The 13,137-nt window shown below is 46.4% G+C and overlaps 8 non-coding genes across 8 annotated transcripts; all 8 read right to left on the bottom strand.

The window, feature by feature from the left end:
- Positions 1-1,128: 1,128 nt before the first annotated feature.
- LOC142288369 (U2 spliceosomal RNA) lies at positions 1,129-1,319 on the bottom strand. Its single transcript, XR_012749147.1, has one exon. It is a non-coding gene; the product is annotated as a U2 spliceosomal RNA (small nuclear RNA).
- Positions 1,320-2,706: 1,387 nt separating this feature from the next.
- On the bottom strand, positions 2,707-2,897 carry LOC142288368 (U2 spliceosomal RNA). Its single transcript, XR_012749146.1, has one exon. It is a non-coding gene; the product is annotated as a U2 spliceosomal RNA (small nuclear RNA).
- Positions 2,898-4,284: 1,387 nt separating this feature from the next.
- Positions 4,285-4,475, bottom strand: LOC142288367 (U2 spliceosomal RNA). Its single transcript, XR_012749145.1, has one exon. It is a non-coding gene; the product is annotated as a U2 spliceosomal RNA (small nuclear RNA).
- Positions 4,476-5,862: 1,387 nt separating this feature from the next.
- LOC142288366 (U2 spliceosomal RNA) lies at positions 5,863-6,053 on the bottom strand. Its single transcript, XR_012749144.1, has one exon. It is a non-coding gene; the product is annotated as a U2 spliceosomal RNA (small nuclear RNA).
- Positions 6,054-7,440: 1,387 nt separating this feature from the next.
- On the bottom strand, positions 7,441-7,631 carry LOC142288389 (U2 spliceosomal RNA). The gene has a single exon (XR_012749165.1). It is a non-coding gene; the product is annotated as a U2 spliceosomal RNA (small nuclear RNA).
- Positions 7,632-9,018: 1,387 nt separating this feature from the next.
- Positions 9,019-9,209, bottom strand: LOC142288365 (U2 spliceosomal RNA). The gene has a single exon (XR_012749143.1). It is a non-coding gene; the product is annotated as a U2 spliceosomal RNA (small nuclear RNA).
- Positions 9,210-10,596: 1,387 nt separating this feature from the next.
- Positions 10,597-10,787, bottom strand: LOC142288390 (U2 spliceosomal RNA). The gene has a single exon (XR_012749166.1). It is a non-coding gene; the product is annotated as a U2 spliceosomal RNA (small nuclear RNA).
- A 1,387-nt stretch (positions 10,788-12,174) lies between these two features.
- On the bottom strand, positions 12,175-12,365 carry LOC142288364 (U2 spliceosomal RNA). The gene has a single exon (XR_012749142.1). It is a non-coding gene; the product is annotated as a U2 spliceosomal RNA (small nuclear RNA).
- Positions 12,366-13,137: the final 772 nt, after the last annotated feature.

Here is a 13,137-nt window from a genome sequence, read left to right as displayed (position 1 = left end):
ATACAAAAAGACGGACAGGACAGGTTGCCTGACTTTCCGTCACTGCCACCCTTTGCCATCCTTACCCGTAGAAAGCCCTTTCATCATCCCCAAACCCTAATCTTTTCCCTTTCCTTCCCAGCCCCCAAACCCTGCCCTCTGTACCTTTCTCACCACCCGCTTCCCTTCTCCTGTCATCCCCCTACCACCCGGGAAAAAAAGAGATTGCCCCCTCCTTCCACTAGCCCACCCTCCCACCCAAAGAACAACTTCTTCTGCGCAGCTTGTTTTCTAGGCAGCAGCGCTATTGTGATGTCATCGGGGGGCATTGTGACAAGCCGCCAGTGTTCCGTCTCTTCATGTTGTGCACAGTTCAAACGGAAAATACATCAACAGGCAGACTACAGAAAAGCTTACTATCAAAGGTTAGAGGGGGGCTTTCTCAGAGGGCTTTTTACAGTTTTTCTATTCCCAATTAGCCGTTTAAGTGTACTTATTGAAAGTAGTAATTCTTTCATAGGCCGCCCTTTCTTAGTATTTGACGTTCCTTATATTGCGGTATGAGGCTTCGCAGTAGGTTGCAAACATTCATCACCCATGACTGTCCCCAATTGAGCTCAGAAGCTCAATGTCTATCATGACCTCTCTTTTAGAATGTCCAAGAGCAAGCAAACTATTCCTCCAGGAGAGGGCGCCAACAGACTACTAAAGAGATCATCATTACTCAAAGAAAACCCCAAAAACCAATGCATGATAGGAATAAACAGGTAACTTTCTTTGGAGTGGAAGCGGAGAGATCGCACCAGATGCCAATTCTAGATGTTATCACACCTGTGGTCACTGCAGCAGCAGGTGAATCCACTTTGTCCAAAAGGGATCTATTCCATTCAATTGCAAATGATCTAGATAAGACAGAGAACTGCAGCACGGGGACATAGCCGAGTTGGTCAGGTTGAGTGGTGATGAGTTTGCTATTTGGATGAATAAAGAAAGTCAAAAGTGTGAAAGATAAAAAACAAAAGGAGGAAGTGTGAAAAGTGAATGGGCCAAATTGAGGTGCATATGAAGACGTATGCTTTCTTCCAATTCATTAAATCGGGCTAATATGAATCAGGTGAATTGAGTTCTGCTTTTGGAAACTGGGTTAAGAAGGGGTGCACCGTTCCTGGAGGTACTGCAATACCAGGTCAATGCGTGGAGTGGACAGAGCAAGCTCTTTTTCCATCTCCCTGTTCTAAAAATCCATTTAATATATGGTCCCCAGATAGGGGACGTATCAGATATTAAACTGATAAGAACAGATACTACACTTGATCTTAGCCAAAAGGCCGAGAAGCGATAACCAGAATTGGTTTGGGCCTCGAGTGGCACCCTGGCCTATGCCGGACACATCTTAGGGAGAGAGAGCGAGAGGGAGACAAACCCACGCCTACACAAGACATTTTGTCACCCAAGCCAACCCTTGAAAAGGCTGCTTTGCAGAGCCAAAACAAGAAGAATGGTGCGTTTTGCAGCCGCCGCCCACTGCAATGAATCTGAATAACTCCTCCTTTAGGGCGCAAGCAACTCCCCTCCCCCTTGCAGTCTTTCCAATTCACGATACAAAAAGACGGACAGGACAGGTTGCCTGACTTTCCGTCACTGCCACCCTTTGCCATCCTTACCCGTAGAAAGCCCTTTCATCATCCCCAAACCCTAATCTTTTCCCTTTCCTTCCCAGCCCCCAAACCCTGCCCTCTGTACCTTTCTCACCACCCGCTTCCCTTCTCCTGTCATCCCCCTACCACCCGGGAAAAAAAGAGATTGCCCCCTCCTTCCACTAGCCCACCCTCCCACCCAAAGAACAACTTCTTCTGCGCAGCTTGTTTTCTAGGCAGCAGCGCTATTGTGATGTCATCGGGGGGCATTGTGACAAGCCGCCAGTGTTCCGTCTCTTCATGTTGTGCACAGTTCAAACGGAAAATACATCAACAGGCAGACTACAGAAAAGCTTACTATCAAAGGTTAGAGGGGGGCTTTCTCAGAGGGCTTTTTACAGTTTTTCTATTCCCAATTAGCCGTTTAAGTGTACTTATTGAAAGTAGTAATTCTTTCATAGGCCGCCCTTTCTTAGTATTTGACGTTCCTTATATTGCGGTATGAGGCTTCGCAGTAGGTTGCAAACATTCATCACCCATGACTGTCCCCAATTGAGCTCAGAAGCTCAATGTCTATCATGACCTCTCTTTTAGAATGTCCAAGAGCAAGCAAACTATTCCTCCAGGAGAGGGCGCCAACAGACTACTAAAGAGATCATCATTACTCAAAGAAAACCCCAAAAACCAATGCATGATAGGAATAAACAGGTAACTTTCTTTGGAGTGGAAGCGGAGAGATCGCACCAGATGCCAATTCTAGATGTTATCACACCTGTGGTCACTGCAGCAGCAGGTGAATCCACTTTGTCCAAAAGGGATCTATTCCATTCAATTGCAAATGATCTAGATAAGACAGAGAACTGCAGCACGGGGACATAGCCGAGTTGGTCAGGTTGAGTGGTGATGAGTTTGCTATTTGGATGAATAAAGAAAGTCAAAAGTGTGAAAGATAAAAAACAAAAGGAGGAAGTGTGAAAAGTGAATGGGCCAAATTGAGGTGCATATGAAGACGTATGCTTTCTTCCAATTCATTAAATCGGGCTAATATGAATCAGGTGAATTGAGTTCTGCTTTTGGAAACTGGGTTAAGAAGGGGTGCACCGTTCCTGGAGGTACTGCAATACCAGGTCAATGCGTGGAGTGGACAGAGCAAGCTCTTTTTCCATCTCCCTGTTCTAAAAATCCATTTAATATATGGTCCCCAGATAGGGGACGTATCAGATATTAAACTGATAAGAACAGATACTACACTTGATCTTAGCCAAAAGGCCGAGAAGCGATAACCAGAATTGGTTTGGGCCTCGAGTGGCACCCTGGCCTATGCCGGACACATCTTAGGGAGAGAGAGCGAGAGGGAGACAAACCCACGCCTACACAAGACATTTTGTCACCCAAGCCAACCCTTGAAAAGGCTGCTTTGCAGAGCCAAAACAAGAAGAATGGTGCGTTTTGCAGCCGCCGCCCACTGCAATGAATCTGAATAACTCCTCCTTTAGGGCGCAAGCAACTCCCCTCCCCCTTGCAGTCTTTCCAATTCACGATACAAAAAGACGGACAGGACAGGTTGCCTGACTTTCCGTCACTGCCACCCTTTGCCATCCTTACCCGTAGAAAGCCCTTTCATCATCCCCAAACCCTAATCTTTTCCCTTTCCTTCCCAGCCCCCAAACCCTGCCCTCTGTACCTTTCTCACCACCCGCTTCCCTTCTCCTGTCATCCCCCTACCACCCGGGAAAAAAAGAGATTGCCCCCTCCTTCCACTAGCCCACCCTCCCACCCAAAGAACAACTTCTTCTGCGCAGCTTGTTTTCTAGGCAGCAGCGCTATTGTGATGTCATCGGGGGGCATTGTGACAAGCCGCCAGTGTTCCGTCTCTTCATGTTGTGCACAGTTCAAACGGAAAATACATCAACAGGCAGACTACAGAAAAGCTTACTATCAAAGGTTAGAGGGGGGCTTTCTCAGAGGGCTTTTTACAGTTTTTCTATTCCCAATTAGCCGTTTAAGTGTACTTATTGAAAGTAGTAATTCTTTCATAGGCCGCCCTTTCTTAGTATTTGACGTTCCTTATATTGCGGTATGAGGCTTCGCAGTAGGTTGCAAACATTCATCACCCATGACTGTCCCCAATTGAGCTCAGAAGCTCAATGTCTATCATGACCTCTCTTTTAGAATGTCCAAGAGCAAGCAAACTATTCCTCCAGGAGAGGGCGCCAACAGACTACTAAAGAGATCATCATTACTCAAAGAAAACCCCAAAAACCAATGCATGATAGGAATAAACAGGTAACTTTCTTTGGAGTGGAAGCGGAGAGATCGCACCAGATGCCAATTCTAGATGTTATCACACCTGTGGTCACTGCAGCAGCAGGTGAATCCACTTTGTCCAAAAGGGATCTATTCCATTCAATTGCAAATGATCTAGATAAGACAGAGAACTGCAGCACGGGGACATAGCCGAGTTGGTCAGGTTGAGTGGTGATGAGTTTGCTATTTGGATGAATAAAGAAAGTCAAAAGTGTGAAAGATAAAAAACAAAAGGAGGAAGTGTGAAAAGTGAATGGGCCAAATTGAGGTGCATATGAAGACGTATGCTTTCTTCCAATTCATTAAATCGGGCTAATATGAATCAGGTGAATTGAGTTCTGCTTTTGGAAACTGGGTTAAGAAGGGGTGCACCGTTCCTGGAGGTACTGCAATACCAGGTCAATGCGTGGAGTGGACAGAGCAAGCTCTTTTTCCATCTCCCTGTTCTAAAAATCCATTTAATATATGGTCCCCAGATAGGGGACGTATCAGATATTAAACTGATAAGAACAGATACTACACTTGATCTTAGCCAAAAGGCCGAGAAGCGATAACCAGAATTGGTTTGGGCCTCGAGTGGCACCCTGGCCTATGCCGGACACATCTTAGGGAGAGAGAGCGAGAGGGAGACAAACCCACGCCTACACAAGACATTTTGTCACCCAAGCCAACCCTTGAAAAGGCTGCTTTGCAGAGCCAAAACAAGAAGAATGGTGCGTTTTGCAGCCGCCGCCCACTGCAATGAATCTGAATAACTCCTCCTTTAGGGCGCAAGCAACTCCCCTCCCCCTTGCAGTCTTTCCAATTCACGATACAAAAAGACGGACAGGACAGGTTGCCTGACTTTCCGTCACTGCCACCCTTTGCCATCCTTACCCGTAGAAAGCCCTTTCATCATCCCCAAACCCTAATCTTTTCCCTTTCCTTCCCAGCCCCCAAACCCTGCCCTCTGTACCTTTCTCACCACCCGCTTCCCTTCTCCTGTCATCCCCCTACCACCCGGGAAAAAAAGAGATTGCCCCCTCCTTCCACTAGCCCACCCTCCCACCCAAAGAACAACTTCTTCTGCGCAGCTTGTTTTCTAGGCAGCAGCGCTATTGTGATGTCATCGGGGGGCATTGTGACAAGCCGCCAGTGTTCCGTCTCTTCATGTTGTGCACAGTTCAAACGGAAAATACATCAACAGGCAGACTACAGAAAAGCTTACTATCAAAGGTTAGAGGGGGGCTTTCTCAGAGGGCTTTTTACAGTTTTTCTATTCCCAATTAGCCGTTTAAGTGTACTTATTGAAAGTAGTAATTCTTTCATAGGCCGCCCTTTCTTAGTATTTGACGTTCCTTATATTGCGGTATGAGGCTTCGCAGTAGGTTGCAAACATTCATCACCCATGACTGTCCCCAATTGAGCTCAGAAGCTCAATGTCTATCATGACCTCTCTTTTAGAATGTCCAAGAGCAAGCAAACTATTCCTCCAGGAGAGGGCGCCAACAGACTACTAAAGAGATCATCATTACTCAAAGAAAACCCCAAAAACCAATGCATGATAGGAATAAACAGGTAACTTTCTTTGGAGTGGAAGCGGAGAGATCGCACCAGATGCCAATTCTAGATGTTATCACACCTGTGGTCACTGCAGCAGCAGGTGAATCCACTTTGTCCAAAAGGGATCTATTCCATTCAATTGCAAATGATCTAGATAAGACAGAGAACTGCAGCACGGGGACATAGCCGAATTGGTCAGGTTGAGTGGTGATGAGTTTGCTATTTGGATGAATAAAGAAAGTCAAAAGTGTGAAAGATAAAAAACAAAAGGAGGAAGTGTGAAAAGTGAATGGGCCAAATTGAGGTGCATATGAAGACGTATGCTTTCTTCCAATTCATTAAATCGGGCTAATATGAATCAGGTGAATTGAGTTCTGCTTTTGGAAACTGGGTTAAGAAGGGGTGCACCGTTCCTGGAGGTACTGCAATACCAGGTCAATGCGTGGAGTGGACAGAGCAAGCTCTTTTTCCATCTCCCTGTTCTAAAAATCCATTTAATATATGGTCCCCAGATAGGGGACGTATCAGATATTAAACTGATAAGAACAGATACTACACTTGATCTTAGCCAAAAGGCCGAGAAGCGATAACCAGAATTGGTTTGGGCCTCGAGTGGCACCCTGGCCTATGCCGGACACATCTTAGGGAGAGAGAGCGAGAGGGAGACAAACCCACGCCTACACAAGACATTTTGTCACCCAAGCCAACCCTTGAAAAGGCTGCTTTGCAGAGCCAAAACAAGAAGAATGGTGCGTTTTGCAGCCGCCGCCCACTGCAATGAATCTGAATAACTCCTCCTTTAGGGCGCAAGCAACTCCCCTCCCCCTTGCAGTCTTTCCAATTCACGATACAAAAAGACGGACAGGACAGGTTGCCTGACTTTCCGTCACTGCCACCCTTTGCCATCCTTACCCGTAGAAAGCCCTTTCATCATCCCCAAACCCTAATCTTTTCCCTTTCCTTCCCAGCCCCCAAACCCTGCCCTCTGTACCTTTCTCACCACCCGCTTCCCTTCTCCTGTCATCCCCCTACCACCCGGGAAAAAAAGAGATTGCCCCCTCCTTCCACTAGCCCACCCTCCCACCCAAAGAACAACTTCTTCTGCGCAGCTTGTTTTCTAGGCAGCAGCGCTATTGTGATGTCATCGGGGGGCATTGTGACAAGCCGCCAGTGTTCCGTCTCTTCATGTTGTGCACAGTTCAAACGGAAAATACATCAACAGGCAGACTACAGAAAAGCTTACTATCAAAGGTTAGAGGGGGGCTTTCTCAGAGGGCTTTTTACAGTTTTTCTATTCCCAATTAGCCGTTTAAGTGTACTTATTGAAAGTAGTAATTCTTTCATAGGCCGCCCTTTCTTAGTATTTGACGTTCCTTATATTGCGGTATGAGGCTTCGCAGTAGGTTGCAAACATTCATCACCCATGACTGTCCCCAATTGAGCTCAGAAGCTCAATGTCTATCATGACCTCTCTTTTAGAATGTCCAAGAGCAAGCAAACTATTCCTCCAGGAGAGGGCGCCAACAGACTACTAAAGAGATCATCATTACTCAAAGAAAACCCCAAAAACCAATGCATGATAGGAATAAACAGGTAACTTTCTTTGGAGTGGAAGCGGAGAGATCGCACCAGATGCCAATTCTAGATGTTATCACACCTGTGGTCACTGCAGCAGCAGGTGAATCCACTTTGTCCAAAAGGGATCTATTCCATTCAATTGCAAATGATCTAGATAAGACAGAGAACTGCAGCACGGGGACATAGCCGAGTTGGTCAGGTTGAGTGGTGATGAGTTTGCTATTTGGATGAATAAAGAAAGTCAAAAGTGTGAAAGATAAAAAACAAAAGGAGGAAGTGTGAAAAGTGAATGGGCCAAATTGAGGTGCATATGAAGACGTATGCTTTCTTCCAATTCATTAAATCGGGCTAATATGAATCAGGTGAATTGAGTTCTGCTTTTGGAAACTGGGTTAAGAAGGGGTGCACCGTTCCTGGAGGTACTGCAATACCAGGTCAATGCGTGGAGTGGACAGAGCAAGCTCTTTTTCCATCTCCCTGTTCTAAAAATCCATTTAATATATGGTCCCCAGACAGGGGACGTATCAGATATTAAACTGATAAGAACAGATACTACACTTGATCTTAGCCAAAAGGCCGAGAAGCGATAACCAGAATTGGTTTGGGCCTCGAGTGGCACCCTGGCCTATGCCGGACACATCTTAGGGAGAGAGAGCGAGAGGGAGACAAACCCACGCCTACACAAGACATTTTGTCACCCAAGCCAACCCTTGAAAAGGCTGCTTTGCAGAGCCAAAACAAGAAGAATGGTGCGTTTTGCAGCCGCCGCCCACTGCAATGAATCTGAATAACTCCTCCTTTAGGGCGCAAGCAACTCCCCTCCCCCTTGCAGTCTTTCCAATTCACGATACAAAAAGACGGACAGGACAGGTTGCCTGACTTTCCGTCACTGCCACCCTTTGCCATCCTTACCCGTAGAAAGCCCTTTCATCATCCCCAAACCCTAATCTTTTCCCTTTCCTTCCCAGCCCCCAAACCCTGCCCTCTGTACCTTTCTCACCACCCGCTTCCCTTCTCCTGTCATCCCCCTACCACCCGGGAAAAAAAGAGATTGCCCCCTCCTTCCACTAGCCCACCCTCCCACCCAAAGAACAACTTCTTCTGCGCAGCTTGTTTTCTAGGCAGCAGCGCTATTGTGATGTCATCGGGGGGCATTGTGACAAGCCGCCAGTGTTCCGTCTCTTCATGTTGTGCACAGTTCAAACGGAAAATACATCAACAGGCAGACTACAGAAAAGCTTACTATCAAAGGTTAGAGGGGGGCTTTCTCAGAGGGCTTTTTACAGTTTTTCTATTCCCAATTAGCCGTTTAAGTGTACTTATTGAAAGTAGTAATTCTTTCATAGGCCGCCCTTTCTTAGTATTTGACGTTCCTTATATTGCGGTATGAGGCTTCGCAGTAGGTTGCAAACATTCATCACCCATGACTGTCCCCAATTGAGCTCAGAAGCTCAATGTCTATCATGACCTCTCTTTTAGAATGTCCAAGAGCAAGCAAACTATTCCTCCAGGAGAGGGCGCCAACAGACTACTAAAGAGATCATCATTACTCAAAGAAAACCCCAAAAACCAATGCATGATAGGAATAAACAGGTAACTTTCTTTGGAGTGGAAGCGGAGAGATCGCACCAGATGCCAATTCTAGATGTTATCACACCTGTGGTCACTGCAGCAGCAGGTGAATCCACTTTGTCCAAAAGGGATCTATTCCATTCAATTGCAAATGATCTAGATAAGACAGAGAACTGCAGCACGGGGACATAGCCGAGTTGGTCAGGTTGAGTGGTGATGAGTTTGCTATTTGGATGAATAAAGAAAGTCAAAAGTGTGAAAGATAAAAAACAAAAGGAGGAAGTGTGAAAAGTGAATGGGCCAAATTGAGGTGCATATGAAGACGTATGCTTTCTTCCAATTCATTAAATCGGGCTAATATGAATCAGGTGAATTGAGTTCTGCTTTTGGAAACTGGGTTAAGAAGGGGTGCACCGTTCCTGGAGGTACTGCAATACCAGGTCAATGCGTGGAGTGGACAGAGCAAGCTCTTTTTCCATCTCCCTGTTCTAAAAATCCATTTAATATATGGTCCCCAGATAGGGGACGTATCAGATATTAAACTGATAAGAACAGATACTACACTTGATCTTAGCCAAAAGGCCGAGAAGCGATAACCAGAATTGGTTTGGGCCTCGAGTGGCACCCTGGCCTATGCCGGACACATCTTAGGGAGAGAGAGCGAGAGGGAGACAAACCCACGCCTACACAAGACATTTTGTCACCCAAGCCAACCCTTGAAAAGGCTGCTTTGCAGAGCCAAAACAAGAAGAATGGTGCGTTTTGCAGCCGCCGCCCACTGCAATGAATCTGAATAACTCCTCCTTTAGGGCGCAAGCAACTCCCCTCCCCCTTGCAGTCTTTCCAATTCACGATACAAAAAGACGGACAGGACAGGTTGCCTGACTTTCCGTCACTGCCACCCTTTGCCATCCTTACCCGTAGAAAGCCCTTTCATCATCCCCAAACCCTAATCTTTTCCCTTTCCTTCCCAGCCCCCAAACCCTGCCCTCTGTACCTTTCTCACCACCCGCTTCCCTTCTCCTGTCATCCCCCTACCACCCGGGAAAAAAAGAGATTGCCCCCTCCTTCCACTAGCCCACCCTCCCACCCAAAGAACAACTTCTTCTGCGCAGCTTGTTTTCTAGGCAGCAGCGCTATTGTGATGTCATCGGGGGGCATTGTGACAAGCCGCCAGTGTTCCGTCTCTTCATGTTGTGCACAGTTCAAACGGAAAATACATCAACAGGCAGACTACAGAAAAGCTTACTATCAAAGGTTAGAGGGGGGCTTTCTCAGAGGGCTTTTTACAGTTTTTCTATTCCCAATTAGCCGTTTAAGTGTACTTATTGAAAGTAGTAATTCTTTCATAGGCCGCCCTTTCTTAGTATTTGACGTTCCTTATATTGCGGTATGAGGCTTCGCAGTAGGTTGCAAACATTCATCACCCATGACTGTCCCCAATTGAGCTCAGAAGCTCAATGTCTATCATGACCTCTCTTTTAGAATGTCCAAGAGCAAGCAAACTATTCCTCCAGGAGAGGGCGCCAACAGACTACTAAAGAGATCATCATTACTCAAAGAAAACCCCAAAAACCAATGCATGATAGGAATAAACAGGTAACTTTCTTTGGAGTGGAAGCGGAGAGATCGCACCAGATGCCAATTCTAGATGTTATCACACCTGTGGTCACTGCAGCAGCAGGTGAATCCACTTTGTCCAAAAGGGATCTATTCCATTCAATTGCAAATGATCTAGATAAGACAGAGAACTGCAGCACGGGGACATAGCCGAGTTGGTCAGGTTGAGTGGTGATGAGTTTGCTATTTGGATGAATAAAGAAAGTCAAAAGTGTGAAAGATAAAAAACAAAAGGAGGAAGTGTGAAAAGTGAATGGGCCAAATTGAGGTGCATATGAAGACGTATGCTTTCTTCCAATTCATTAAATCGGGCTAATATGAATCAGGTGAATTGAGTTCTGCTTTTGGAAACTGGGTTAAGAAGGGGTGCACCGTTCCTGGAGGTACTGCAATACCAGGTCAATGTGTGGAGTGGACAGAGCAAGCTCTTTTTCCATCTCCCTGTTCTAAAAATCCATTTAATATATGGTCCCCAGATAGGGGACGTATCAGATATTAAACTGATAAGAACAGATACTACACTTGATCTTAGCCAAAAGGCCGAGAAGCGATAACCAGAATTGGTTTGGGCCTCGAGTGGCACCCTGGCCTATGCCGGACACATCTTAGGGAGAGAGAGCGAGAGGGAGACAAACCCACGCCTACACAAGACATTTTGTCACCCAAGCCAACCCTTGAAAAGGCTGCTTTGCAGAGCCAAAACAAGAAGAATGGTGCGTTTTGCAGCCGCCGCCCACTGCAATGAATCTGAATAACTCCTCCTTTAGGGCGCAAGCAACTCCCCTCCCCCTTGCAGTCTTTCCAATTCACGATACAAAAAGACGGACAGGACAGGTTGCCTGACTTTCCGTCACTGCCACCCTTTGCCATCCTTACCCGTAGAAAGCCCTTTCATCATCCCCAAACCCTAATCTTTTCCCTTTCCTTCCCAGCCCCCAAACCCTGCCCTCTGTACCTTTCTCACCACCCGCTTCCCTTCTCCTGTCATCCCCCTACCACCCGGGAAAAAAAGAGATTGCCCCCTCCTTCCACTAGCCCACCCTCCCACCCAAAGAACAACTTCTTCTGCGCAGCTTGTTTTCTAGGCAGCAGCGCTATTGTGATGTCATCGGGGGGCATTGTGACAAGCCGCCAGTGTTCCGTCTCTTCATGTTGTGCACAGTTCAAACGGAAAATACATCAACAGGCAGACTACAGAAAAGCTTACTATCAAAGGTTAGAGGGGGGCTTTCTCAGAGGGCTTTTTACAGTTTTTCTATTCCCAATTAGCCGTTTAAGTGTACTTATTGAAAGTAGTAATTCTTTCATAGGCCGCCCTTTCTTAGTATTTGACGTTCCTTATATTGCGGTATGAGGCTTCGCAGTAGGTTGCAAACATTCATCACCCATGACTGTCCCCAATTGAGCTCAGAAGCTCAATGTCTATCATGACCTCTCTTTTAGAATGTCCAAGAGCAAGCAAACTATTCCTCCAGGAGAGGGCGCCAACAGACTACTAAAGAGATCATCATTACTCAAAGAAAACCCCAAAAACCAATGCATGATAGGAATAAACAGGTAACTTTCTTTGGAGTGGAAGCGGAGAGATCGCACCAGATGCCAATTCTAGATGTTATCACACCTGTGGTCACTGCAGCAGCAGGTGAATCCACTTTGTCCAAAAGGGATCTATTCCATTCAATTGCAAATGATCTAGATAAGACAGAGAACTGCAGCACGGGGACATAGCCGAGTTGGTCAGGTTGAGTGGTGATGAGTTTGCTATTTGGATGAATAAAGAAAGTCAAAAGTGTGAAAGATAAAAAACAAAAGGAGGAAGTGTGAAAAGTGAATGGGCCAAATTGAGGTGCATATGAAGACGTATGCTTTCTTCCAATTCATTAAATCGGGCTAATATGAATCAGGTGAATTGAGTTCTGCTTTTGGAAACTGGGTTAAGAAGGGGTGCACCGTTCCTGGAGGTACTGCAATACCAGGTCAATGCGTGGAGTGGACAGAGCAAGCTCTTTTTCCATCTCCCTGTTCTAAAAATCCATTTAATATATGGTCCCCAGATAGGGGACGTATCAGATATTAAACTGATAAGAACAGATACTACACTTGATCTTAGCCAAAAGGCCGAGAAGCGATAACCAGAATTGGTTTGGGCCTCGAGTGGCACCCTGGCCTATGCCGGACACATCTTAGGGAGAGAGAGCGAGAGGGAGACAAACCCACGCCTACACAAGACATTTTGTCACCCAAGCCAACCCTTGAAAAGGCTGCTTTGCAGAGCCAAAACAAGAAGAATGGTGCGTTTTGCAGCCGCCGCCCACTGCAATGAATCTGAATAACTCCTCCTTTAGGGCGCAAGCAACTCCCCTCCCCCTTGCAGTCTTTCCAATTCACGATACAAAAAGACGGACAGGACAGGTTGCCTGACTTTCCGTCACTGCCACCCTTTGCCATCCTTACCCGTAGAAAGCCCTTTCATCATCCCCAAACCCTAATCTTTTCCCTTTCCTTCCCAGCCCCCAAACCCTGCCCTCTGTACCTTTCTCACCACCCGCTTCCCTTCTCCTGTCATCCCCCTACCACCCGGGAAAAAAAGAGATTGCCCCCTCCTTCCACTAGCCCACCCTCCCACCCAAAGAACAACTTCTTCTGCGCAGCTTGTTTTCTAGGCAGCAGCGCTATTGTGATGTCATCGGGGGGCATTGTGACAAGCCGCCAGTGTTCCGTCTCTTCATGTTGTGCACAGTTCAAACGGAAAATACATCAACAGGCAGACTACAGAAAAGCTTACTATCAAAGGTTAGAGGGGGGCTTTCTCAGAGGGCTTTTTACAGTTTTTCTATTCCCAATTAGCCGTTTAAGTGTACTTATTGAAAGTAGTAATTCTTTCATAGGCCGCCCTTTCTTA

This window comes from Anomaloglossus baeobatrachus, unplaced genomic scaffold (genome assembly GCF_048569485.1).
Source record: "Anomaloglossus baeobatrachus isolate aAnoBae1 unplaced genomic scaffold, aAnoBae1.hap1 Scaffold_821, whole genome shotgun sequence".
Classification (NCBI taxonomy): Eukaryota; Metazoa; Chordata; class Amphibia; order Anura; family Aromobatidae; genus Anomaloglossus; species Anomaloglossus baeobatrachus.
The sequence above is the reverse complement of the archived record's forward strand: the minus strand, read 5'-3'. Positions and strand labels throughout refer to the sequence as shown.